The 26,876-nt window shown below is 41.7% G+C and overlaps 1 protein-coding gene across 5 annotated transcripts in view; it reads left to right on the forward strand.

Annotated features, from left to right (window-relative positions):
- NCALD (neurocalcin delta) overlaps window positions 1–26,876 on the forward strand; it is a 364,376-nt gene that overhangs the window by 93,835 nt on the left and 243,665 nt on the right. For all 5 annotated transcript variants that reach the window (XM_064476919.1, XM_031439409.2, XM_031439412.2 and 2 more), the window contains exon 2: window positions 13,140–13,192. The gene's annotated coding sequence lies outside the window, so the exon portion shown is untranslated. The remainder of the gene's footprint in view (window positions 1–13,139; window positions 13,193–26,876) is intronic.

The raw sequence follows: 26,876 nt of genomic DNA on the forward strand, positions 1-26,876 counted from the left end.
GGGAAAAAGGCAGACTGACATCCTCAGAATGTGCTATCTTGTCCACCTGACCACTCAGAGCCTCCTCTGCAGTGGGTGTTCTTTAGTGAGTATTTACATGAGGTACAAATAGTTCATATTCTTTACCTTTCCCAAAAGGTCATCCATATATTCTCCAGTCCTCTTTTTTTTTTTTTTTTTAAACTAGTTTTTCAATTCTATTCTTTCCAAGTCTCTGACCATCTGGCTAAGTCATTAACTACTACTTATGAGTTAGTATGGATTTGTATTTCTGGTCATCTTTCAGTCTAGACAAAGTGGATACCCAGATGTACTGTGAAGTTCTACCAAAGGGGAGAATTTTATTTCTCCACTGTTGTGCACAGGCAAGACTATTTCCAGCTAGTGCTGGTTTGTAATGGAGAATTATCTATAAAACATACCTGAGTCTTTTTTCCACCATCACCTGGGCACAAGGAACTCCTCATGAGGTCATTGGTGCGGGTTATGAGAGAGGAAGCAATGTAGCAGAAGTAGGTGGCCACGGAGTCTGAGTCACTTAATTGTGCAACTTACTGCACCTTTAGGACCTGCTGCAGAGCTGTCTTAGATATCACTTCCACTCGACAACAGAGTGTGACTGCACTTAACTGATTTTATGGCTTGGTAGGTCAAATGACACATTTAGTTTATGGTGGTCAGCACAGGTCACGTGGTCATCAGGTGCCCAAGGCCAGGAGTCCTGTTTCCATAGGAGCCCAGAAACAGGCTTTCAAGGGGAGAAAGTGGCTGCTGTTTCTCAGAGGACGAAAATTAGCAGAAGAGGCTGGTTTTGTTCCGAAACACTAGTGTTCTAAGTTGTGATTTTAATGTAGGTCTTGCCCGAAGATTGCTAAACCACCCCCTTTTGTACGTGGGAGATGAGCTGCAGCGCTTTTGGGGATCACGGGGGGATTTGCTGGGAATGGTGGCCACAGAGCCCTGCATATTGATCAACATCTTTCCTTTTAACTTTCCTTAGTTGAATTATATTCCTTCCTAGCTGACTTTTTCCTGGTATTGATTATAGAAGTGTATTGAGAATATTTCTAACTCACTTTCCCCAAATATGAATCATTATTGCCTTACTTACATATCACACTTGCCTTCAGTTTGTAAAATAATAGATGCTTCTTTAGGTCCTTTTTCATGCTTCTGAGGAGTTCACTGGAAGTATCTTTTCTTTCTTTTCTTTAAATCAAGCTACTTTACTGTAAAACAAAACACAGGTAGAACCCCCTCTTCCAAATCAAATATATAACTTAGTAAATTATCATGAGGCAAAAGTATTTGTAACTACCACCCAGGTCAGGAAATAAAAATTTGCCACTGACTCCAGAAGCCCCTTCCATGTGGTGCATCTCAGTTGCAATCTCTGAGTTCCCTTTATAAATAACCATTGTCCAGCCTTTAATAGTAATCACCCACATGGGCATCCTTAGATAGTATAGGTTAACAGTTTTTAAAAAATGAGTTTCCTCATTTAAAAAAAAACTGATACACCATTCTCTTAACCTATAGATTCCTGCTCCATCCCTTTCTTTTCCTTATAGTTTATTTGTGGATGAATCTAGTCTTCTGACCTGTAGAGTTTCTCATAGTCATGGTACACTGCACTGTGTTCCTCTATCTTCTGTATTCCTGTAATGTAGTAGCTGGATTTAGAGGCTTGATCAGACTCAGATACCATTCCTTTGGCAACACTATGAGAGTGTTCTTCCATCAGGAAGCATGTAATATCGACAGATGTTGTCTCTTTTTTATAATGTTGACCATTGTTGATGCTCAGTGCTTAGATTCATCTATTTATTGGGGCTGGTAAAATGGTGATATTCTGATTTAGACTTGTTCATTTATCAGATGGAGTACTTTTATAAAGAATTACTTCCTCTCATCTACTTTTTGATCACCCAATGGTACAGTTCACATAAGAGAGACAAGGGCAATATTTGACTCTTTTCCTTCATTTACTAAGTTTCAAAGTCATAAATCTGGTCCCCTTTCATCCTGCAAAGGTGTGTATACACACACACACACACATTCATACATATGCATGAATTTGTGGACTTAGGCATATTTGATGAGTTCCATATAATTGCAGTTACCTTTTTGAAAGCTCAAAGCCTAGTGGAAGCCATTTAAAGTTGGCTCCTGTTTATTTTTCCTGGATGTCCTTTGTAGATACAAAACTCTATGGACTGAAAACTCAAGAACTACTTCTCTAGGTCAGCCTTTTTTTCCCATCCATGTATGGCCTTAACTGACCAGGGAATATGTTTGAAGAGCAGGACACACCCTCTATAGAAAGGGAATATGTGCTTTCTGTTTACAAATATTCCTGGCTTTGTGTTTAGAGACCAGAGCTCTGGCTTCCTGTTGGGCCATTCTCCTCTGGAAAGGAGATTGCTTTGCCAGTGTTGTCCACCTTTTCCGGAAAGAGTTGATATTAATAGTTTGCTCTAAAATGACTTATTCTTCTAGGAGGCATGTGCTCTTACTTGGTCAAATATCTGGAATAAAATTGAAAACAGCCAAAACACTGTATTTTACTCTGCCCCAGAAATTCTCTATGTAATCCACTAAATATCTATAAATTAACGTTTGGGAAAAATAAATTAATGTTATTAAATGTGAGATTGCCTCAAGCTTCTTTGTGTGGGGTAGAAGGACTTGCATTTAAAATGAGCTGTGCCTTGAAAATGTAATTTCCTATCGTCAAAGGAAATTTATCACATCCCTCCCCTCTGGGTAACTTGCTTTCCCTTCAGCTCAAATGCTGTTTTCTGTTTTCATCTTCTCATGCTTGGACAAGTCTGAACATTTTAACTCTCTCATTTCTGTTTCTGTGACAGCGACTTTCTGGCAATAGGGCTCCTGTGAAAATGTTTATGATGAAAACTTGACAGAAGAAGTAATACTTGACCCAGCACATGAAACAGAACCCCCCATAGGAGAGAACAAGGGTGGTTTTGAGGTGCTTCCGGCTTCGGTGTCTGTACCAGTTTTCTTTTGGTTTACATCACTCATGTTTTCAGGCGGGGTAATATGGATTTACCCTGGTGGGGGGTGCGGCTTATTGTAGAGGACTCTTCTGTAAAAGATCTGTCTGATTCTCTAGCTTTGAGTCTTTAGCCTGATATTCAAGGCCCTCCAGTCTTATAACTGTCCTCCTCAAAACCCCTCAGTGACTCCCTATTGCCTGCTGGACTGAGGGTGCACTTTTACTGAGGTTCCAACTCACCTCTCTAGACTCGTCTCCTTGCCTTTCCTGTGGACACCTCTTTAGGTCAGCTATGTTGGATTTTTTTTTTTAACAAAACTCACTGTTTTCTATTTCTCACTTCCATCCCCATTTTCAATCTCATTTTGGAATCTTTTTTTAAAATTTATTTTTTTAATTTTTAATTTTTTAAAATTTTGCTTTTTCACTGAAGGATAGTTGATTTACAATGTTAGTTTCAGGTGTACAGCAAAGCGACTCAGTTATGCATATACATATATATTCTTTTTCAGATTCTTTTCTATGAAATGTTATTTCAGGAAATTGAATATAATTCCCCATGCTATACAATAGGTCCTTGTTGTTTATCTGTTTTATATATAGTAATGTGTATCTATTAATCTTAAACTCCTAAATTTATCCCCCCCTTACCCTTTCCCCTTTGGTAACCATGGTTTGTTTTCTATGTCCATGAGTCTATCTTTGGTTTGTAAATAAGATTTGTATCTTTTTTTTTTAAAAGATTCCACATATAAGTGATATTACATGATATTTGTCTTTGTCTGACTTACTTCACTTAATATGATAAGTTCTAGGTCCATCCATGTTGCTGCAAATGGAATTATTTCATTCTCTTTATGGCTGAGTAATATTCCGTGTGTGTGTGTGTGTATCACATTAGATCAGCTATACTGGATTGCTTCCATTTCCTTAGTATACCTCTTGTTTTCCTACTTTGGCTTTTGCTCACATAATTCCTTCCATTTGGAATGACCTTGTCTCCCATTTCTACCTGTGGAAATCCTATTATTAAAACCAACTTGAAATTCCTCCTCCTCCAGGAGATTCTTCCTAACTCCTCCAAATAAATTACTTTATTCCTCCTTTGAACTCTCAAGCAATTTGTTTATGCAGTTGCTTTGTATTATTTTGTTATATGCTGTTGCCATCATTTATGTATTTGTCTAATACACCTGCTCATGGGGTATAAATAGGGTGAACATATGTCTGTACTTGAAACAGTTCCAATTTTCCTGGGACAGTCTCAGGGACAGTATATGCACTGTCCCGGCACTCTGTCTGGTTAGCGCCCCCTTGCATTCTCAAAAGTATCTTGATTAGAATGATAAATTAAGTGGTCATCCTTGCAATAAGAAACTGAGGGATTGAGGCTGCATCATACTCATGCTTGAATCCTGGTCATTTATCAGGAGGGGTGGCGTCACCCACATATGGTGGGCAAAGAAGGTCAGAAAAAGGAGACTGCCTTGTGCTGGGGCAGGGACTGCATTGCAGAGGCCATGAGGAAATGCTTAAGAGATTAGTTTTGATTCCTCGCAGAGCTAGTTCTCCTAATGGCACTGCCCAGAAGCGATTACTTTCCCATCAGAAAGTTAGATTCCCTGAGGGTCTAATAAACAATCTCTCCCAACATGAAGGGCTGGAGGCATTGTTTCCCCCTGGGGGCAGTGCAGTTAGAGCTTCAGAGAATAGCTGGGCGTTGTGTGGAATGTTTAGTACACATGTGAAAGGGACTTTGTTTACTTATTATTTATTTATTTTCCATTCCTTTTTATTTTTAAGAGGAGCCTACAGAAAAGTCAACAGAATAGTACATGGTCATAGACCCTTCATTTTGCTACACATACTTTTCCTCTCTTGCTCCAATGTATGCACATTGGATTAGGTTTGTGTTTAAGTAAGATGTATGTATTCACATTCTTTTTCTGAACCCCTTGAATATTGGTTTAAAGGCATCCTGACACTTTACCCCTAAATATTTCCACATACTTCTCCTAAGAATAGAGACAATCTTCTATATAAACACAGTATCATTGTTACATCCAAGACAATTGACAGTAATTCCACAAAATCATCTAGTATGCAGTCCATATTCACATGTCCTCAAACAGTTTTTGGATTCAGAATCCACTTGATTCATTATGTCTCTTTCATCTTTTTGTTTGTTTGTTTTATTGGGGAGGTAACTACGTTTATTACTTATTTTTAGAGGAGGTACTGGGGAGTGAACCCAGGACCTGGTGCATGCCAAGCATGTACTCTACCACTTAAGCTATACCCTCCCCCTTCCCCTGTCATCTCTTTTAAACTTGCAGTCTCTCTGCCTGTTTTTGGTGTGTGTGTGTGCGTGTGCACGCAGCACATATTGTTAATGTGCAGTGTTTGAGATTCTTTCCCTCTCACCCCTTAAAGAATTTTGCCTTTAACCGCTTAGATTCTTCCTCCTCCTCTCTCTTCTAAAGAAAGTTCCATCACTGCCAGGTCTGCTGTCTGCTTCTTGTAATTTGGTGATGAAAAATCTGGAGAGGAGTTCCTGGGCTGGAGTAAAAGAGAAGTGGGAGGAGAAGTGTGCTTTGGAAGTTGGTCCCGAGGCTTTGGAAAAGCCCAGGTTCCTCTCCTATGACCCACCCATCCCAGGAACTCTGTGATGTGGGGCTTGGAGAGGAGGGAAGGAACTTTGAAGAAGTATTGCTGTGAGTTACGTATTGGATTCTCTCTAGTCTTCTTCCAGAACCAGCAAAGATTATGCTGCTGATTAGTTACCGTTGGCCTGTGTTTCCCTGCACGTGCCATTCTGTCCAGATGAGCTTCATGGGAAACCCGCATTCATTCTGCTCACACACGTCTTTTCTCTTCAAAGGAGAAAGCATTCACGTTCATGGAGAGAGAAAGCTTTCTTATGGCTATGGCCTTTAGAGTGTCTTAAGAGGATTTTAGCAGATCGGAGAGTTTTAATCATCCAAACTGGGACATGTTTAACAGTGAAATATTTGTAGTGAATATGAAATAATTATTGACAGTGAAATAACTGTTTCCGGGCCATGGGCTTAATGGTGTCAGGCAAACCAAAATGTATGATTACTCTGGTTACACATGCCTGTTGTTTGCACCACAATTTACCTTGCACAAATGGATAAAAGTTATAAATAAACATGGTGAACAGTGTACGCAGGTACACTCCTGCACATGAGTATTAGATTAAACCACATGAAACTGCCTTACAAAAGCAGCAGTTTCATGAGCAATTTCATCTACAGTGGTTTCAAAATTTGGTGTGTCTGCTGTTTATTTCTTTAAGTAGTAAATTCTTTGAGGGTAAGAATTGTTCAGTTTTCACGCTATTACTTATTTCTTGTTCATTTATTCATTAAACATTTACTGAGCACCTGTAACATGCAGGCACTATGTTAGAAGCTGGGGATAGATCAGTGGCGCAGAGGGGGCACCCAGTCCCCAAAAGCAATATAATATATTACAGTGCATCTAGAATTGAACATAGATAAGTAAGCATAGTAGGTTTATGTTTGTTATGTGATGTTGAAAAAAACCTACTGTGCAAATTGAAGTCCAGAATTATCTTGCTGCCATTCTTGTGGCACCCTCGCAAATTGATATCTGAGGACATATGTCCCTCTCTGTACCCTTTTTATTGTGCCTTAAGGATTCACATGGCTCAGAGACATGACATGATTTTTGCAAGGAGCACTCCAAGGAGCATATAGTGTCGTGGAAGAATGACACGGAAGTGCATTAGGCGTCCGGTGTGCTCTGATTTAAGTCTGTTCAGGGCACAGCTGAGCCACAAGGGAGGAGGTAGTCCTTACCTGCTTGGTGGGACCGAGCAGAAGATTATTCATAGATGCAGTGAGGCTGGAGATACCATCCATGCATTGGCTTAAACATTTTTATTGAGTGCTAAGCAGTGTGCTAGCCTCTGGGGATTAACTATGGACCTGATCCATCCCTACTTCACAGAGGTTAGTATCCATTGAGGGCAGTGGGCTTTGAATTAACAACCACAATGATAACCCAAGAATTTGTTTATTATTTGAATTAATAACAGAATAACTATCAGTTGTGATAAGTGTAATAAAGGAAGAGGGCAGCAGGCTGCAGACTAGGTAGAGGAAGGACCACATTTCTTCTGTGGGGTCAGGGAAGGTCTCTTTGAGGGAATTACCCTGAACCTGTGATGTAATCAAGTTAGGCAGGTGAGGAGTAGTGGGGACAGGGCCTCCAGTATATGCAGGTGGCCACCCCCAGGAGGGCAGCAGACCCTGCAGAGGGCCGGTCCAGTTGGAGCAGAGCAGTGGAGGAGGAGGGTGGTGCCAGGTGAGGAGAGAGGCAGGTGACAGGCTATGCAAGCCCAGGATAAGGAGTTTTCATCTTGAAAGAAGTAGAATTGTTAGATGGATCGTTTTGGAGGTGGGGTGGGGAGAGATTGGTCATTAAGGACCCAGAGACCTGAATGTCACCAGGGAAATGGATCAGTGAAAAACAGTAGGCAACTTGACAAGGCTGGAGTGGGGCGTGTGAAAGAGAACTCCACGTTGAATTTTGAGTTATTCCTGTAAACAGGGAGCCATTGAAGAATGGGTAGGAGCAGGGGAATGACACGTCAAGTGTGTATTTGAGAAAGGGAAATCTCAAGGGTGGATGAATTAATTGAAGACATCGAAGCCTGGAAGACTTTGTAATTGTCCAGTAGAGAGGGGACGAAGGTTTGACCTAAGGCAGGGGCAGCAAAGAGAGAGAACAGGAGACAAAGATGCTCGGTAAGCACAATCTATAGAATTGGTTACTGGCGAGAGGAGGAAGTGGAGGGGTATGAATTGGTGTTCAGGCTCCAGGCTTGTGTGACAAGTGGAAAGGGATAGCAAGAGGCAGACCCGCTTGGGCAACAGACCATGTGTTAGATTTGTCCCTGGTAAGTGCTGAGTGCTTGTGGGAGATCCAGCCTGATGTTACCCAAATAACTGATTAGTTAATGTTTTCTGAAGTTGATAAAATTCTCTCTGAATATTTTTGATATGTTAACATGGTATTTATTGAGTTGGAAGCATTCAAACTACTTATAAAAGGGTGCTTGAATTTAACAACTGACAGATTGCTTTATTCTGAATTACTCGTGACAGACTAATTTTGGGGGGTTTGAGAGACTTGACTTTGACTTTGTCACAGTTCTGAAAATATGTTATTTCTGATATGTTTAGATGGTGGGTTTTCAGAAACAGCTAAATATTACAATTAGGCTAGCTGCATTTTGTTTTCCGCCCATTCAGTTTCCCATTAGACATACAAGCCTAACATCTGGCACTCTTCTTTTTAAGGGCTCTGGAAAAAGAACAGCAAGGATTAGACTTAGCACTTGACAAATCATCCAGCTGTAATATTTTTGTCTAGAGTTGAGGTCAAAGCTGCCTGAAATGTCCATGTCAGGAGCAAGGCTGTGTAATGTTACGGAGGACCCACTTAGGAGAATTCCTAATATGGTTGGGGCATTCTTGAGATGCATGGAATAGCCATTTGGACCGCATCATCTGAGATGGGAACGCAGCCCTAACGTATCAAGGCACCAGGACGACAGAGTCCTCCAAGCGCTTCTTCTCTGCTGTTTGTCAGGCTGCAGCCCTGCTGGCTGATGATGGCGGTTCCTCCTTCTCTGCTTCATTTTTCAATGGCAAATCCTTGGACTCTGAACTGGAAAGTCCCTTTCCTAGGTTGAAAGTCATATATTTTTAGAGTTGGGAAGGACCTGGATCCTGCTTTTAATCCAAACCCCGGGCATTTTTGCAGATGAGAGAAACGAGACACAGAGAGGTTAAGTGATTTAGCCACAGTCATCCAGCTAGTTATTGTAGCCTCGGGCCCAGCTAGACTCCTCTTTCAGAATGGGCAGGTTGGCAGCTCCCCTCCTCCTTTTAACGGGTCAATTGTCAGAACTTAGTCTCCCTTCACTTTTTAAAGCCTCTTGGAATTCATGTAACTCCTTTGAAAGAAGAAAAGACATGTTTACTCAGAAAACTCATTTTTACTTTTTTTCCGAATGGGGTTTTGTTCTAACGCAGTGTGACTCCCTTCTATTCTGAGAGAGCTGTGACGTCTCTCTAATGGCCGGTGCTGCCCGGGTGGACATCTGTGTCACAGTCACAGTCACAGCAAAACCCCAAGCGTTTTGGAGCCCAGGAGGACCTCTACACTCAGGAAAGGACAGATGTTGGACTCCGGTCAGCACCTGATCTTTAGGGCGAGTGATACTAGGAGCTTCCTTAGAAGCAACCACTTATCAAATTCTCAAAAAGATCCTTGATTCTTGAAATTAAAAAGCCCGCAGCTCCATCCTAGGACTGAGCACCCCTGTGAGCCCCGAGCCCCTGTGCTTGTGCGTAGGAGCACGGCACAGCCAAGGGGAAGAGGGCAGACTGAGGGTGACTCCTGAGTGAGAAGAGAAAAAAGAGGTCACGTGGTGCCGACCATTCGCTGTCTTCATGTGGTGGGGAAGGATCGGGGCCCTTTTCTCAGAAACTGCACTGTCTACTCAGTCCTCACTTTCTTTCTCTCCCTGCTTCCCAGCCTGGGTGTGGAGTGTGGGCAGGAGCAGATGGTAAGCATTGCTCTGTTGTCTGTGCTCTGCGACTTTAAGAGCCTGGGTTTAGAAAGCCAAAAGCCTTTATTCTGCTCCTGCTGGAACGTCTCGTCTGTGAGGCAGTGGACACTGCAGGATCCTCCTTCTGGAAAAAGGGAAGGGTGTCAGGGGATAAGACGAGGAGGGAGAAACATCAATTACTAGCTCAAAACAGAATCCCACCACACGTGTAAGAGCTCAGTTAAAGAAAAACAGGGACCGTTGAGTGTGGGGTTCTCAATCTGAGCTGTTTCCAAAAGCAGCAAACAAGTGCTGCTCTCTGAGTTAAGCACAGGATGATGAGAAAATGCATCCTAGTGGATTTTCCTCCGGTCTTTAGAGTAAATAGATTCTTTTTCTTGCTGTAGTGAACTTCATTCTGTTCCAGAATGGTCGTAGAAAGCTGCAGCTGTAGGGGGACTCAGAGATGATCTGAGAGGGACATACTCTGTCCTTCCAGATCCCTTCTCCCCACTTCTCCACACTGTTCTGGGTCCTGGGAGGCTAGTGTCCATGGACCACATCAATCACTTCTCTGCCCTTTGGCTCCTGTTTGGATTTGGTCAATGGGGGGCACTTGCTTATCATCCCTTGATGGTTTCTTAAATCCTGTTTACACCTTGTAAATAATCCCCTTCATAAAAACTCCCATTTGAGTGTGTAATCTCTTTCTTGCTGTGACCCTGAACTGATACATCATATAATCCTTTATGACCATTTCACAGATGAGGAATCTGAGGCACAGAGAGACCCACTGTCTTTTCCAGCAGCGTCCCTGTCCTCCGCCTTTCCCAGCCGCGGTTGAGTATTCACAAGCTGAGCCCTCAGGGCCCTGGCATGCTGACTGGGGATGAGAACCTCTGGCACTGGGTCTGGTCTAATGTGATGACACATTTCTAAGAAATGCCCATTTATTTAATAACTGGGTCCTTAAAAATGTTATTTTATGTGGTATGTACATACAATGGAATATTATTCAGCCTTTAAAAAGGTGATCCTGTCATATGCAACAACATGGATGACCCTTGAGGGTGTTATGCTAAGTGAAATCAGCCCTACTCCATGGTTCCACTTACATGAGGGATCTAAGTAGTCCAGCTCCTAGAGGCAGAAAGCAGAACAATGGTTGCCAGGGGCTGGTGGGAGGGGGAAAAGGAGAGTTGCTGTACACTGGTTGTGAAGTTTCAGTTATGCAAGATGAATACGTTCTAGAGACCTGCTACTAGAATCGTGCTGATAGCTAACAACACTCCATTATACAGTTAAAAATTTAGGAAGGTAGATCTCATTTATTTTTTTTTTGCCACAAAAAGAGAAGCAAAAAAAAAGTATTTTAATAGCTCAAAAAGTAGTTAAAGGAGTCTCTTCTGGGAGGACACTGTTCATGGGAGGTGGCTGGGCTGGTGGAAAGTCAGGAAATGCCTTCTTCCTCGAGGGTGGAAGCACCTGGTGTGGGGCGTGGCTAGAGCAATGCGGGCTGGATTTATCCCCCACCCTTCTCTCAGCTCCGTGCTGCGTGCACCCACCTCCCCACTCCTACATGTGAGGAACCACAAGGGAGTGACTGAGTGTGTGTAGGTGAGAGAGAGAGAGAGAGTTGGGGAGGGAGGGAGAGGGAGAGAATGAATTTGCATTCTTCCTTTTATTAACTTTCCCAAGTTCTCTTGAAGAGTCTTTTTTGACCTCTTGTATTTTATTTATTTTTAAAGTATTATTTATTTACTTACTTACTTACTTATTTAGTGGGGTAGGTAATTAGGTCTGTTTATTTTTAGAGGAGGTACCGGGGATTGAACCCAGGACCTCCTGTGTACTGACCATGCGCTCTACCACTTGAGCTATGCCCTGCCCCCAACCTCTCGTGTTTTATTGACTCTAGGACATGTTTTATTTTCTTCACATTTTAATACTCTGATACCAGGACGTATCATACAATGGAAAGCATCTTTTATTGCAGTTGGTCAGGTGCTGGTTGTGCTATAGCTGCCTTGCCTCTGTGTGTGTGTGTGTGTGTGTGTGTGTGTGTGTGTGTGTGTGTGTGTGTGAACTTGGTGGTTCTGACTGCAAGACAAGGGAAACCCCTTATTGTTTCAGCAATGATTCAGTCCATGACCAGCTGAGGAAGGAATGTGGTCCAAGGTGTTGACTGAAATCTTCTGCTGACAGCTGTTAGTAAGATTTTCTTACTAATAGCCAGTGTCAGATGTGGAAAGGCATCAGAAGCTTAGGAGGAAATCCCAGATATTTGGGATTGAGCACTCTTTTAAGAAATGCTGCATCACTGATGCTCTTGGTGGCATGGAGGACAATACTGTGTGGAAAAACACAGTCATTGGACCCTGTGGCAAAGTGGTTCAGAAGAGTGGGTTTTGAGTGTGAAACCTAAAGCAAATTAAATTGAAGTATCTAACCAATTTATTTCACTCATATTTTAAAATTTTCCTTTTTTAGGAATATAATAAAACCCATGCCTAAGGATGTCTAACAGAGCTCTTTCAATAAGTACAAGATAAAAATTGTAAATCTCAATATTATTTCACAATTTAACTTGCAACCATTTTCCTTTCCTATTGTTGTATAAAATAGCTTGTCTTTTACAATCAGTGAATCTTAATCAATGATGTATGGTAATAAAGTAGGAAGTCTGTTAAATTATCAGTGTGAATCAAAAGACGAGTTGGAAAGCTAAGAACTGAGGAATGAATTTAGTAATTCTTTTACTCAGTAAATATTAAGTATCTACCGTGAGACCAGTGCTGGGGTAGACGTGAGGATACAGCCATGAACAAAGCAGGTGTGTCCCTGGGCTCACAGGAAAGACAAGGCATATTGAATCAGCAGAGTAGTTGCGTGTATGATATTACAAAAGAAGACTTGCAGGCTTCTTCGGACGTGTAAATAGGGGAGCTTAAGATGGTCAGGGGGAGCAGATGGCCTGAGTGAGGAAGTGCCACTCAAGTGGAGAATGGAAAGACAAGTAGGAGTCAGTTAGGCAGAGGTGAGTGGGGAAGGGGAAGGGAGTCTGGGTGGTGTGTGTGAAAGCTGGGACGTGACAAGGGGTGAGGGGCTGAAGGAAGTCCAGTGTAGCTGGAGCCCAGACAGTGGTACAGGCTGAGAGACAAGGCTAGAGAAGTAGGCAGACTTCCGACAATGGGTCTCATAAGGAGCTTGGCCTTTAGCTCATGAATGAGAAGGGGTTGTGGAAGGCGTTTCAGGGAGGATGTGGTGTGTCCTGCTCCAATATGGGAATTATCACTCTGGGTGCTGTGTGAGAACAGAAGGCTGTAGATCAAGGGCAGGTGAAGGAGTCGTCCTCACTTGATTAGGGAAGTGGAAACCGGAGTGGGTGGAAGATAGCAATGATGCAAGGGAATCCTGCAGCAAGCAATAGTCCCCATCACTGACTGCATTTCTGGGATATTATGTCCTTTGTTCCTGACAACCTAAGACAATAACTTTCTTTATTTTTGACAGAGTGACTTCTTCTGACTTGAGCCTGCAGTGTGCTTTAAGAGGTCCTCCGTCAGGTAAATACAGAACAAATTTCCTCAGATTTATGAACCATGCTTTTCTCCCATGCCTCCCTAAGACTCAAATCCAATATCTTATTTAATCCTTGTAACAGCCCTGTAAGTTAGGTGTACTTTATTTCAATCTTATACATGAGGCATTTGAGACACAGAGAGGTTAGGCAACTTCATCAACATGCCCAAAGATGTTCATCACAGCATAAATTATAATTGCCGCATAAAACAAAGAGGAGAGAATCCAAATATCTGAGAGTAGGCAAAGTGTATTCAATCAGTTATGGAACATCATTTGATGGAGGTACTTTACTAATAGTCTACATCAGATTAAGAAGTTTCTCTTCTATTCCTAGTTTGCTGAAAGTAAGTTGGTTGCCCTGGGTGTTGAATTTTTTTGAATGCTTTTCTAAACTATTGAGATGATCAAATGATTTTTGTTCTTCATCTGTTCATGGTAATTTGTATTAATTGATTTTCTAATGTTAAATTACTTTGCATCGCTGAGATAAAACCAACCTGGTTATGATGCATTATCCTTTTGGTATTTAGCTAAGATTTAGTTTTAGTCCTCAGATTGAATACAATTTTCTTTTCTGGTACTTTCCTTCTCAGGAATGGTTTTCAAAATATTGGAATTACTTGCTACTTGAATGTAAGGTGGAATATGAGAGTAAAACAGTTGAGAACTGTTATTTTCTTTGAGGGAGGAATTTTTACCTGTGAATTTATTTCATTAATTAATTTAGGTTTTCTAATTTCTTCTTGAGTCAGTTTTGGTAAGTTTTGGTTTTGGTTATATATACACATTTCTGTTGGAGTATCTATTCAAATTAGTCACCCATTTGAAAAATTAAGTTATCTATATTTTCATCACTGTGCTGTAACAGAATATATTCCAGATACAAACCCTTTATCAAATGTGTGCTTTGCAAACACCTTTTCCCAGTCTATGGCTTGTTTTTTCATACTCTTAAAAGTGTCACTCAAAGAGTAGAATTTTTAATTTTCATGAAGTTCAGTTTATCAGTTTTTTTCTTCTATGGATAGCAGTTTTGTGTCCTAAGAAATCCTTGCTAAAACTAGGAATACAAAGATGTTAATTTTTTCTAGAAATTTTATAGCTTCAAGCTTTACATTTAGTTATATGATACATTTCAAGGTAATTTTTGAATCTGGTGTAAGATAAAGGTCAAGATTCAATTTTTTTTATATGGATGTCCACATTTTCCAGGGCCATATGTTAAAAAAAACTATTCCTTTCCCCTTTTAATTACCATGGCACCTCTCTCTCCCCCCTCCCTCTGGTACCCTAATTATGTGCATATTGGACTGCTTGATATTGTTCTACAGCTCTTGGATACTTTTAAAAAAATTATCATTTCTCTTTGGATAATTTCTATTGAAATTCTAAGTTTGCTGATTCTTTTCTTTAACTGTGTCCTGTCTCTCATCATCAGCCAATCAAAGAAATTCTTCACTTCTGATATTGTATTTTTATTTCTAGAATTTCTGTTTAATTCTTTCCTATAGTCTCCATGTCTCTGCTGAAATTCTCCATCTCTTCTTGGATTGTATCCTTTTTTCCCATGTGAGCCTTTTACATAATAATCATAACTATTTTAAAGTCTTCAGTTGTTCCAATACCTGGGGCATCTCTCTGTCTAGTTCTGTTGGTTGCTTTAACTTGACAATGGGTTTTTTCTCCTTGATTTTTTTGAATGTATTGTAATTTTGACTGAATGTTGGACATTGTTAGTAGAAAAGTAGGAGACAATAAAGTAAATAATATTCCTGCCCAGAAATGGGCAGACTTCTTTGCAAGGCTGCTGATGTGAGGATGGTTTAGTCCATCTGATTAGCAGTTAATAAGATTCGTAGTCAGTAGGGAGTTTGGGTGGGGTTGGACCCCTTTTTGATGTAGTTACTTTCAGCCCCCAAGACTCCAAAGTTTTCCAGTGGTGGGCTGCATTTACCTTATGCTTAGCATGGCCTGGTGTACCAGAAGGTTTTTCTCACATCCAGACTCCATCCTCAGCTTTCAGCAGACCCTCCGCACTCGTTCCACTGAGGGAATCTCTGTCCATGTTCTCCACCTGCTCCTCTCCTCTTGGTGGACTGCCCTCCTCATTGCTCAGTGCAGAGCTGCAGCTGTGGCGGTGGGGCCCTGTGTTCTTCTGGTCCAGACTCAGTCTTGGGCAGGCCTTGTGTGTCTAGGATTGGGGCATTGTCCGTGTTTCTGCTTCTCTTCATGGCATCTAATTTCTGCATTGAATTTTTTGGGTGGCTTGAGTGGGAGAGAGTTTCCTGCCCCTTCCTCCCTCAGACCTCTTCTTTGTGTCAGTGCAGGATCCTGGGCCTGAGAGTCCCTTGTTCTTCCGTAAGGGCAGGACCAGCAGCATTGGCTTCGCCTGAGAGCTTGTCAGAAACGCAGAATCACAGGTCCCGTGCTCAGACCTGATGAATCAGAATCTGCATTTTAACAAGGCCCCTGAGGAATTCTTGTGCACTTTGAAAAATCATGTTTTACACAATCACTGTTTCTTTTCGTTCTTTCTTCTTTTTTTTTGCCAACTGTGCTTTTAATAATGAAATTGAAATCCTTCAAAGTCCAAATATTGTGATGGTAATCCTACTTTAAGAATAAACTGGGTTATAGTGCACAAATTAAGACATTTAAATGCATTTGTTAGCTAAATTATTGAATTTAACTGAATAATTATCATTTATATGCATATTTAAAGCTTCTTAATTTCCAATTCTTCTCTGAATTGTTCCTAGCACTCAAAAACCCTGACTCTTTCTTGTAACAGGGATTTTTCTGTTGCTTCCTCTTATAAAGGGATTTCTTAGACCTTTGAAGCCTGCCTCCTAGGGGCAGTTGTCTTCCTCCTCACTTTGGTTCCAGCTCAAGCAACAAGTCCCTGCGTGAAGTTTCTACTGATGCTTCAAAACCTGGTCTAAAGGGTTCTAGTGAGGACCCATCCCTCTGTCAAGGTTTTTGCCAAGAGATCTTCAGCTTTTGAATCTTCCAAACTTTGTATCTTGTGATGCAGTGATAGAACTGTGCTGCTAGAATTCTAGTTTTCTCTTATTTTTTCAGCTTTCAATAAAGGTTAATTTTACATTTATCCCAATTCTTAAGTTGTCCTCTTTCCTTTAATTTCATAAAAAGTGCTGGCCATGATTGCTGGGTTATCGTGCCTGCTGTCCTTTTGTCTCTACCCTTGCTTTTGTCCCCAGGTATTTTGAACCCTGCCCCCAACATCCCCTGTGCCTTAGTAAGAGACATTCATTTAAAGAGTTCTGGCAATATCACTAAATTGTTTTAACATAGCTTATCAGCTTGGGGCCATCGTGGATATGTTCCAAGCAGGTAGGCAGAGAAGGGCGCAAAGTCATGCCTTGTAGCTGCATCAGTCCAGGTGAAGACTTATCCTGGTTTCTCAGGGCCAGTGAATTATATTTTAGTCTCAGTGATTACCCTTAGCTGCAAGGCAGTCTGGGAAATGTATCTCTGAGTCAGGCAAAAGAAATCAGGGTTGGGTTTGCTGTGGATGGACAACTAAATACAGGTGTCAGATAGACACAGAGGTAAGTATCAGCTTTATTCACAGTGATCTTGGATTGGAGAATGAGCTTAAATTATGGACAGGATCAGCTAGAATCAGGCATGCTATTACTTTTACTGCTGAAGTTTTCTTTCATGGAAAAGAAAAATACATGCTGCTGTGGACAGAAACAGAGAGAAGGGACAGTGTCCAGACCTCCATGCACTTTCCCTCACTCAGTCTGAGCAATTCAAGTTTGAATACTCCTCCCTTGAGGAGGAGTGAAGGGATTTAGTGAAGGGTAGAGATCACTTTCCATCAGTTTTAGGAAGAAAAACATTTTGTTGTATATGTTTAGGCAGACATGCTGGGAAGGAGAGAATGACGCTCCTTATAATTGTTATGTAGACATGTCTGTCTCTCTCTCACACACACACACACACACATACACACATTATGACTTATTGTGACAGTTGTGTTATGTCTATTTATGTATTTTTCCAACTCCTACTGTTAATGACCTTTGTAATTTAGATGGTAATTTCTTATGAGAGTTGAGAAAAGGGGGAATTCACATGTGTTGAAGTTGTGAAACCCTCACAAAAGAGATGGTGATGAACTGCTCGTAGATTTGAAAGATTTGTAGAATTGTTTCAGGTTGAGAAGAAGAAGGGTCATTCAGGGCAAGTGACAGCTTGGGCTGCAGCCAGTAGACTTCCAGCTGCTTCGGAAGCTGGCTGCAGGGTTCTTTCTAACATCCCCCTCCATGGCTGCACAGAAACAAACAAACAAACTGCTGCCTCTGCCCTCAACTCGGGGGTCGGAGGCCAGCACTCTGGGTGTGCAGCAGGCTCCAGCCCCTCTTCTTAGCCTTGTCTTCCTTGACGCCTGTTGTCACGCTGATTGGAAACCAGAACAGCCGGCCCTGCTTCCTGCATAGGGCTCAGCTTGGGTCTGAGTACAGCTGATTGTTGTGCTGACAGTGCTTTGTGGCCATTTTGGTTTTTCTTGAGCATTCTTTAATTAGAGGAAATGACGGTGTGCGCTTTCCAATCAGCCCCTTGTCAGATATGACTACATTTGTAGGATAATCAGGTGACATTTGGGCTTGTTCCTGCCAAGCTGGTATGAGGATGGCGGGGTGCGGTTGCCCTGGCAGAGCCGTAGCCCCCACCCAGCTCTGAGGCAGGTTAGCCCCTGGTGTGAGGGAAGAGCCATCCACATTCCCAGTGTGGCCTCAGTACCCAGAGCCCATCAGGGGCCCCTGCTCAGGCGGCAGCATCGCACTGAAAGTTTGCACCTCGCCGTGGCTGTTGCCCTGATAGGATGCTGGCTTTCTTCTCTTTGAAGTGTGGTATTTCAGGACTCCTCTGGTCTTTGTCTTTCTGGTTAACATGGAGAGACCCCTTCATTTTTCCCTGGGAGAAACACTGATACGACCTGAGGATGGCTTCTGTCTGGTGAAGCTTTGGAGGTGGTTGCCATGTAGTATGGTGAGATCTCACTGCATTGCTTTAATTACCAGGAAGAACCATCTTAAGTTATATTCTAAATTATAAAATAAGTTCAAAGAGATTTACAACTCTGAAATCCACAGACTAACTTATGCCAGCTGTTTTTTAAGTACTAGTCTGTTCTCAGGCTCTTTTATTGAATCCTTTATTTTGGAATAACTATTTGCATATAAACTATGTGTGAATGTTTAAAAAAATCAGTTTATTTGTCCCATGAGTATGGACCCTTCTTTTCTAATTTTTTATTTTTGGTGTTAACTCATTGCAACAAGGATTTATGGAGCCTGCTGGAGTGCCCTTGTGCTTAAGAAAGCAGCATGAGACACAGTCTCTGCCTTCCAGGAACTTACATCCTAATTAGGAAATCAACATTCTCCAGGGGTTCTTTCTTCATGGTTTGGTTGAAGGCATCTTCACAGTGACATGGTTTTACTTCAAGAGTATTCAGTGTTAGAGCAGAGAACACAGAATACAGGATTATCCAGGGTTGGGAAGAAAAGAAAATAAAGATATGGAGGCTTTGGTGGAGAGACCATAATCATCTCATATTGGGCACAGAAGGAAGGGAGGCCAGTGTGCGTGTGCATGTGCATGTGTGTGTGTGTAGGGGTACAGTTGTGTGGGGGTATTGCACAGGTGGAGGAAGTAGTTAATGGACATGGTGGATGGGTAGAGGCCAAGGACAGGAGGACTCTATTAGGTCAACAAAGAAATGGAGAGCAGGTAAGAGACAAGAAAAACAGAACAAAATGCTACCTGTTTCTGGTGGGTCTGTCTTGTCTCCTCCACCAAAGGGTTAAAAAAGGGCCAGATATGTTTCTTTTGTTTCTCCTTCAGCTCCTGGTTCAGCATGTTGCTCACAGCATGTGCTTCCTAAATATTTCCTGCAGAAAGTCAGCCCACTCATGGGCTTTGTCAAGACCGTTTGGGGTCATATCAAATTCCTTTCACAGATGTAGAAATGACTGAGGTGGTCTTTGGTTCCTGGAAATGGTGAGCTCCAAAGTGACTCCTGCTGGAACCCGACAGGGGTGCAAACATGCACGTGTGTGTGCTAACTAGAGCGAAGAGGAAGGCTGAGGAGACCTCCGAGAGTCCCACGTGCGGGATGTGATCCTGCCTTACCAGTGAAGCCCAACATGCCGCTCCGTGCCCTAGGCCAGTAGAGGTCTCCTTCCACTCTTCGTGATTTTGCAGGCTCAGTGCATTTGAAGACCCAGTGAACAACCTAAACTTCCTTCCGATCCTATTACCATTCCCGTGCTTGGCATTCAGCGTTTTCTCACGCCTTTATTTAGCTGAAGTAATCTTCATGAAAGACTTCCACAATTGAAGTAACAGCAGAAACTAGAGAATGAAATTTAGATTTTGGCATAAAAGCTAAAACGTTACAATAGCATTCCTATATATTCTTGTGGCTCCCTGGGAACCACACCCACTATGAGTTCTTTATGATGGTGTCTGACATTCACTTGGCTACCCTAGTGCTGGCCAGTGCAGGGACACAGCTGAGACTTACAAGTGTACGTGCACATGAAGAAACTGTCGTCCGTCCAGCTCAGTCATACCGGAAGTGCCTCTAATGCATGTTTTCTTAGGTAGCGTTTTAAGGTTCCTTAAGCTGTACCCCAGACACAACAGACTTGACCAGAATCATGCGGTTACCATGGCATCCGAAGAGAGCTCTTCAGAAGCTCATCCACTTCTCCAGACACAAAGATGGCAAACTGCTCTGATAGAACATTTTCTACCTTAGACGCTGAGAATAGATGCTATATTTATCTGCAACAGCAAAGCTGATTTTCAAAACTTCTCTCAAGCATAATCTTTTATAAGACATTTGCTGAAAACTGCTCACAGGTTTATCTGCTCCAGCACTGACTTGTAGAAACTTTTCTTTCATCTCTGATCTGGAAGCTTCTTTTTGAATAAAATAGAAATGTTGAATGGCTCTGGCTAAGAAATCGCTTTCAATTTCAGACAAGAGTTGAAATAGCTGAGTCTTCCTGGTTATTCAAGGAGAGTGAAGCAAAAATGGGTCTGCTGTGAATAAAATGGCAGGCCTGCTTTCTTCACGGGCAGCCTCTCCCCTCCAACACGGTTCTTTGATGTCAATCTAATTCTCGTTAATTGCTAACTCCAAAGCAACAGAGCTAAGATCTTTGAAAGGATTGCTATTTTTAAAATCTTATTGTCTGAAATTTCTGCTTCATGGGAAGACCACTGAAACACTGGTTTTTTACTTTAGAGTTAGTAGGCAAAGACTGTTTAAGTCATTAATTTCTATCGCTTGGCATTTGTGTAACACTTCGCAGTATTCAAAGCACTTTCATATCCATTGTTAGCTGAGCTATGTAACAACCCCTGTAAAGCAGAAAAAAAGATTTTTTTTTAAATTATGAGAGCATCGAGGGTCAGAAAGATTATGCCTCCTTTAAAATCAGTTCTTACCAGAGTTAGACCAGGGACTAGAATCTACCCTTCCTGTTCCTAATTCCTTTTTAAGTTGCCCTGTGATGGTGAACAAAGTGTGAGGATGGTAAGGGAGAGCCTATATCTTGTTTGTTAACTATCTGCTTAGTCCATCTATCTCCCTCACTCGACTTTAAGTTCCCTGGGGTGGGGATTGTTTTATTCACTGTTAGAGCCCCACTGCCTGGAATAGTTCCTGGCACGCAGCAGATGCTCAGTTAACACTTACGTTGCTAAAGCAGTGCTAATAATGCCAGCATTTTCACCTTTATCCAGCCCCTTCTTACACATCCCAGTGGCATAGAAAATGCTGAGTATAAGCATTATGTCTGAAATAAACAGGCAGAGATCTGGGCTTAATGAGGAAGTGCAGGTTGTCAGTCCATCAAAGTAATGGGTGAAGAACACTGAATGGAGCTGTAGAAAAACACTGAAACCGAAAATAGAGCTCCTGCCTTCGGGGAGCTTAAAGCAGACTCAGAGAAACAGGGTACCCAGCACGGAAAAGATGAGGGAAATCACTATCCATCCGTCTGTTTGGTTGGCCCTGCTCTCTTGGAAACTCAAAGGTGGGGGACGCAAAGAGGACATGCACTGCACAGAAACCTTGATCTCAGGGGGAGGAGGAAGTGGAAGAACTTTACTGTCACTTTCTTTGTTTGCTTCTATAATTACCTGTACCTTTTCAAGTGTTTCTGTGCAGGAAACTAAATACAGAGACTGGTCGAGGGATGAATCACTCTAATTAACTGGCATAGAAGGTGAACTTTGACAAAGCTTTGGTTGGTTCTTTTCTTTAAATAGTCAAGTAGTTATGCTGCAATTTGGCATCAGTAAACAGTTGTTTCCATCCTCACCTCAACTCTAGGTAATGGTTTCCAAGTCTGTTAGGGACAGTACTTTTTCAAGGTTTAGTCCTCAAACCACCTGCTAAAGTATCCACAGCTGAAATTCTGATTCAAGAGGTCTGGTGCACGGTCTTGGATTCTGCTTTTTTTTTTTTTAATAAACATTTTATTTTGGAATTATTTTATATTTAAAGGAAAGTTGCAGAGTGGTATAGAAAGTTCCTATATTTCCTTCACCTGGCTTTCCCTAATGTTAACTTCTTATATAACCAGAATATATTTGTCAAAATTAACAAATTAATATTGGTGCAGTAGTGCTAAGTTACAGACTTTATTCAAATTTCACTAGCTTTTGCACTCATGTCCTTCTTTTGTTCAATCCAGGACATCACATTACATGTAGTCGTCATGTTTCCTTAGTCTCCTCTGATCTGTGATAGTTTCTTAGGGTTTTCTTGAATCTTTGTTTTTAATAAGCTCTTCAGGTGGTTCTCAGACACTGGAACTCAAAACCCATGCAATTTCAAAGTCAGGGACACACCGTGGGCACACCTGACAAGTGCCTGGGGGACAGGTTTCTGAGCTGTCTCTTGTGCTTTTCATCCCAAGTCATTCTCCTGTCAGTCAGGGGCCAGCAGGAAACAGAAGGCACGCTCTGGAGGAGTCTGGAGAGAACTTAGCAAAAGTACTATTTTCAGAGATGTAGGCAGGGCAGAAGAAACCAATAAGGGATAGTAAGGTAACCAGGAACTTTGAGCAGTGAGAAGCTTTTACTCCCTTTGGGATGAGCCACCAGTGCAGCAGTTGTCAGGGATGTGTGGCTGGAGAACCAGCCACTGCCAGAACTCTCAGGCTCCAGTGTGTGGAGGACACGGGTCTTTGTCTCCTCTACCTTGGATCTCTTGTTGGTGCCTCCCACTGGTGAGACTTAACAAGAAGCCAGAGAGCAGGGAATGGATGATACAGTTGCTGGGCACAGAGGAAGAAAAGAAGGGTGGAGAGTGGATCTGGAGAATGGATTTAGAGAGGGCTTGAGGTGAGAATAACCAGCCCTGTGTGAAGGCAGGACGCAGGAGAGATAGCCTGATTAGTTAATCATGCCTGGGTTAAAACCTGTGCTCTGGTTATTAATTCATAGCTGCTATGTTATTAGGGGCTCATGGCTTGATTTTAAAAAAAGAGAATCCAATAAAAACATTACATTTAGACTTGGAAACTATACAGTTTATCAACTGGTTGCAAATTCAACAAATACCTTTTTGGTGAGTTAATGATATTAAAAGAACTGTAACCTCCAGCTACATAAATAAATATCCAGACTTCTTCTTTGAAGAAAAAGAAATGCCCTCGTCTGAGATACAGTTTTAGAATTGATAACAAGTTTTAAGAGTGTCACATACCACCTTATACAGTTTGGATACAACAGTGCTTTTATTTTTTTCCCCTATTTTGTTTCTTGGCTCTAGGTTTTGAAAGGCAATGTTGTCACCCATTCTGCATAGTGACTTAAATTCTGGGCACCAAGGAAAAAAAGATTCAGAAAATGTTCTTCTTTTTGTAATTGAAAAAGGATAAAACAGGGAAAAAAGCTCATCTTCCTCAAGCATCTGTGGGACTTATGGTGAATCACCAGTCTTTAGACTTTGTTTTTCCTGGGGTTTATTCAATGGAGGTTTTGTTTTTTGTTTTTGTTTTTTTGATGGTGGTAGAATAGGTGAGAATTTTTTCCCCTTCATTTCAAAGAAGGAGTAAAAGTTAGCAAGGAGGAATATTAGCTATATTTTGCTGTTTTTGATGTTATGTGACATTAAATACATCAAATTTGGCAAAACATGGTGGAGGTTTGTTTTGCCCATGAATGTTTTTCTTAGATATTGGTCTTTTGTGTTTGTTCACTGTCCTCAGCCAGGAAACAAACATTTCTATATTAATTTTGCAAAGCGGTTGCATTGGGATCTTGGCAGGAAACAATTTACCTCGGACGGTTTGAATGAAGAACGTTTAATGAAGGGACTGTTGCAGACCTGTGGGCAGGGTGACAGGAACAAACAAGGGGTGGTCCAGCACCCAGGAACTAGCAGCAATGGGAAGCCATTGCCACCCCCAGGCCGAGGGACAAGAGGAGCAAATAGTGGAGCCCGGTGAGGGTTGCAATCATGGAGGAAGGGCCACTGGACAGGAGCCATGGCCATGAAGGGACATAGCTGCTTTCAGATGCTGCAGGGAAGCGGGGAGAGAGCAGGGAGAACAGCTCCCCGGAGCCCTCCTCCCACCTCCCCATCTTTGTCTGGTGGCCCCTTTGGTCAAAACCAACAGGAAGCCAACAGTATAGATGACATGGGCACAGGCAGAACATGACCCAGGGTGTTGTGGGGGAGGTGGGAAATAACCAGCAAAATGTTTTGTTGCTATTCGAGCTCCCCAAATGATTACTTGTGTCATCATGTTTGGGGGAAATGCAAAGCAGAGCATTAAGTTAAGGCGCATGTCCATTTTCCATAGAGCAAGCTGTGTTGTTTTAAAGACCTCCTACTCACTAGCCCGTTCTGACAGTTTAGTGCAGAGAGACCTGTTTTCTCAAGTTTCCTTCTTTAAAATTTTCTTATTATTTTTACATTTTTTTAATTGCATTTTTTTTCATTGGAGGTACTGGGTATTGAACCCAGGAACTATGTACTCTACCACTGAGCTATACCCACCCCACCACCCCCTGCTTTCTTGAGTTTTCTTAGCCTCGCTGTGTGGTGAGAAAGGTATTATTGACCTTTAACATGATGTGAAGTCTGAATCTGACCTCCAAGGCCCCTGAAGGAGGAGGGGGAACCAGCATAGTTTGTGTTACTGGTTGCCCCAGATGACATTTACAGAGTTAAAAATGGCCATCATAACGTGTATGCTCTTATTGCCTTAATGGCTTGTTTCTGTTGGAGCTAAATGTAATTACCAAATAATCATTTCCAGTTGTTCATTGATTATTTGTGCATAAATTATTTAATGAGAATAGACCCAGATGACCAAGTGGTTGAAGGCCCGTTTCTGGGAGAAACATTCACTGGAGCCCATACCCCCCAGTAGCAGATGATTTGAAAATAAAAATAGAGCAACAAAACAATTTTAAATGCTTCTGGCAGCTCTAACCAAACCTGGCCCCAGGATCATTTAAGACCTTCTGCTGCGAGGCTCTGAGATGCAGAGTTGAAAATAGATCAGTTGCAGCAATTTCAGCAGAGGGGCCTGAGAATGTTTTCTTCAGCCTAAGGTTTTGAGTGAGCGACAAATTGGCGGCTCTCAGAAGATTGCATTCTTGGGAAAAGAAGTTCGTATTTGATCTTCCTTTTCCTGGTGGTCAATCCCTCCGAAATACCTTACACCAAAACTTTAACTGTGATTCAGTGGAAGCTTGTCAGTCTCCTATGTGCTGTGATGTTTTTGTCCTTTTGACCCCACTTTTCCTTCCCATATATGTGATGGATTATTAGGCAAAGCTACCTTCATCTAAAAGGCTCCAGAAAAATAAAACTTATGCTTTTAAAAAGTATTATTTCTTTGTTTATGTCAGTCAGTCAGTTATTTTTCACCGTCATTAGCCTTGACTGTATGTCCTTTTTCCCTAGCTTGGAAAAATGCCTGGCCTGGCTTTGTCTTCAGCTATCTTGGCTGTTCTCTTTATATGATGAAAACGTTAAGTCAAAAGATTAAAAAATATTAACCTAAGCTATTCATTCTAGTGGTCAATTGGCTTAAAATCCAAAGGTCTTTGACTCTCATAGCTTAAATGAGTTTAATCACAATTTTGAGCAAAGCTAAAGGAAAAAAAATCTGTCGATCGTGCATTATGAAGGATTGTCATGGCTTTGAGTAGCTAGAATCAATAAGCTGCTTATAGTTAGTGACTCTGAATGGATACAAAGACCTTTTCCCCCTTATTGATCTGACCTGTGCCCGGTGTTAGAGCAGGTGGGTGATTACTGCAAGGCCGGGCTAGCTTGCTTCAACCTGAGTTAAGAACCTGAACTCCAGGATAATCAGCATTGGAACTGATGAAAAGACCATCTCTGTCCTTTGCTTCTCTTCCTGTCTGTGTCAGGATCATTTTCCAAATCTCTGTGGTGGTAAACACTGATGCGTTTTTAACTCTGGTGCCCTCCTGGCTCCCTCCAGCTCAGTTAGTCACCGTGGCTGTCTTTTCTAGCTCTGCAAGAGAGATCTATTTCCTTCCCCACTGTTCCCGCCATAGGCAAGGACCTTCCTAATGGTCTGGTTATTGAGATAACCTCTCGCAAGCCTGCCTGCTCATAGAATTTCCTTGCTCTTGCTACATATGCTTCCTAGACCATCATACTTATCAGGATCTGCCTCTGCTCAAAACCTCTTAGCCAGTTATTACCGACAGAGTGAAATCCCTGTCAGTAATGAATGAATAAATTTCTGTGAGCAGCTGCTATGGGCAAGGCCCTCTGCTAGGTGCTGTGGGAACACAGACCATGTCCACTAGCTTGTTTATCTGTGTCCTCGATTTCTGGTAGATCAGGAATTATGCATGAAATGTACAAGTGCACAGCAACAAGGCTGGTTGTTGATCAACGTTCTCGATTACATATTTGCAGTTGAGAATAGCTCTTTAAGGAATACAGCTTGGAAAAATTACACATATAGTCCTTTGAAGGCTGCTTGATGGGCTCTTAATATTTTTGAAACTCTCTATGTGGAATTATCTTCAGAGCTCATAAGTTATGAAAACAAAAGAGTCAGCTTACTCCATTCTTTTGTTCAAGTTCAGTTTAAGCATGTAAAACAATGAAGCTAGAACACTCCCTTACACCATATACAAAAATCAACTCAAAATGGATTAAAGACTTAAACACAAGACAAGATACAATAAACCTCCTAGAGGAAAACATAGGCAAAACATTATCTGACATACATTTCAAAAATTTTCTCCTAGAAGAAATAAAAGCAAGAATAAACAAATGGGACCTAATGAAACTTACAAGCTTCTGCACAGCAAAGGAAACCAGAAGTAAAACAAGAAGAAAATCTACGGAATGGGAGAAAATTTTTGCAAGTGAAACCGACAAAGGCTTGATCTCCAGAATATATAAGCAGCTCATACGACTCAATAAGAAAAAAATAAACAACCCAATCCAAAAATGGGCAGAAGACCTAAACAAGCAATTCTCCAAGGAAGACATACAAATGATCAAAAAGCACATGAAGAAGTGCTCAATATCACTAATTATCAGAGAAATGCAAATCAAAACTACAATGAGGTATCACCTCACACCAGTCAGAATGGCCATCA

Source organism: Camelus dromedarius, chromosome 20, assembly GCF_036321535.1.
Source record: "Camelus dromedarius isolate mCamDro1 chromosome 20, mCamDro1.pat, whole genome shotgun sequence".
Classification (NCBI taxonomy): domain Eukaryota; kingdom Metazoa; phylum Chordata; class Mammalia; order Artiodactyla; family Camelidae; genus Camelus; species Camelus dromedarius.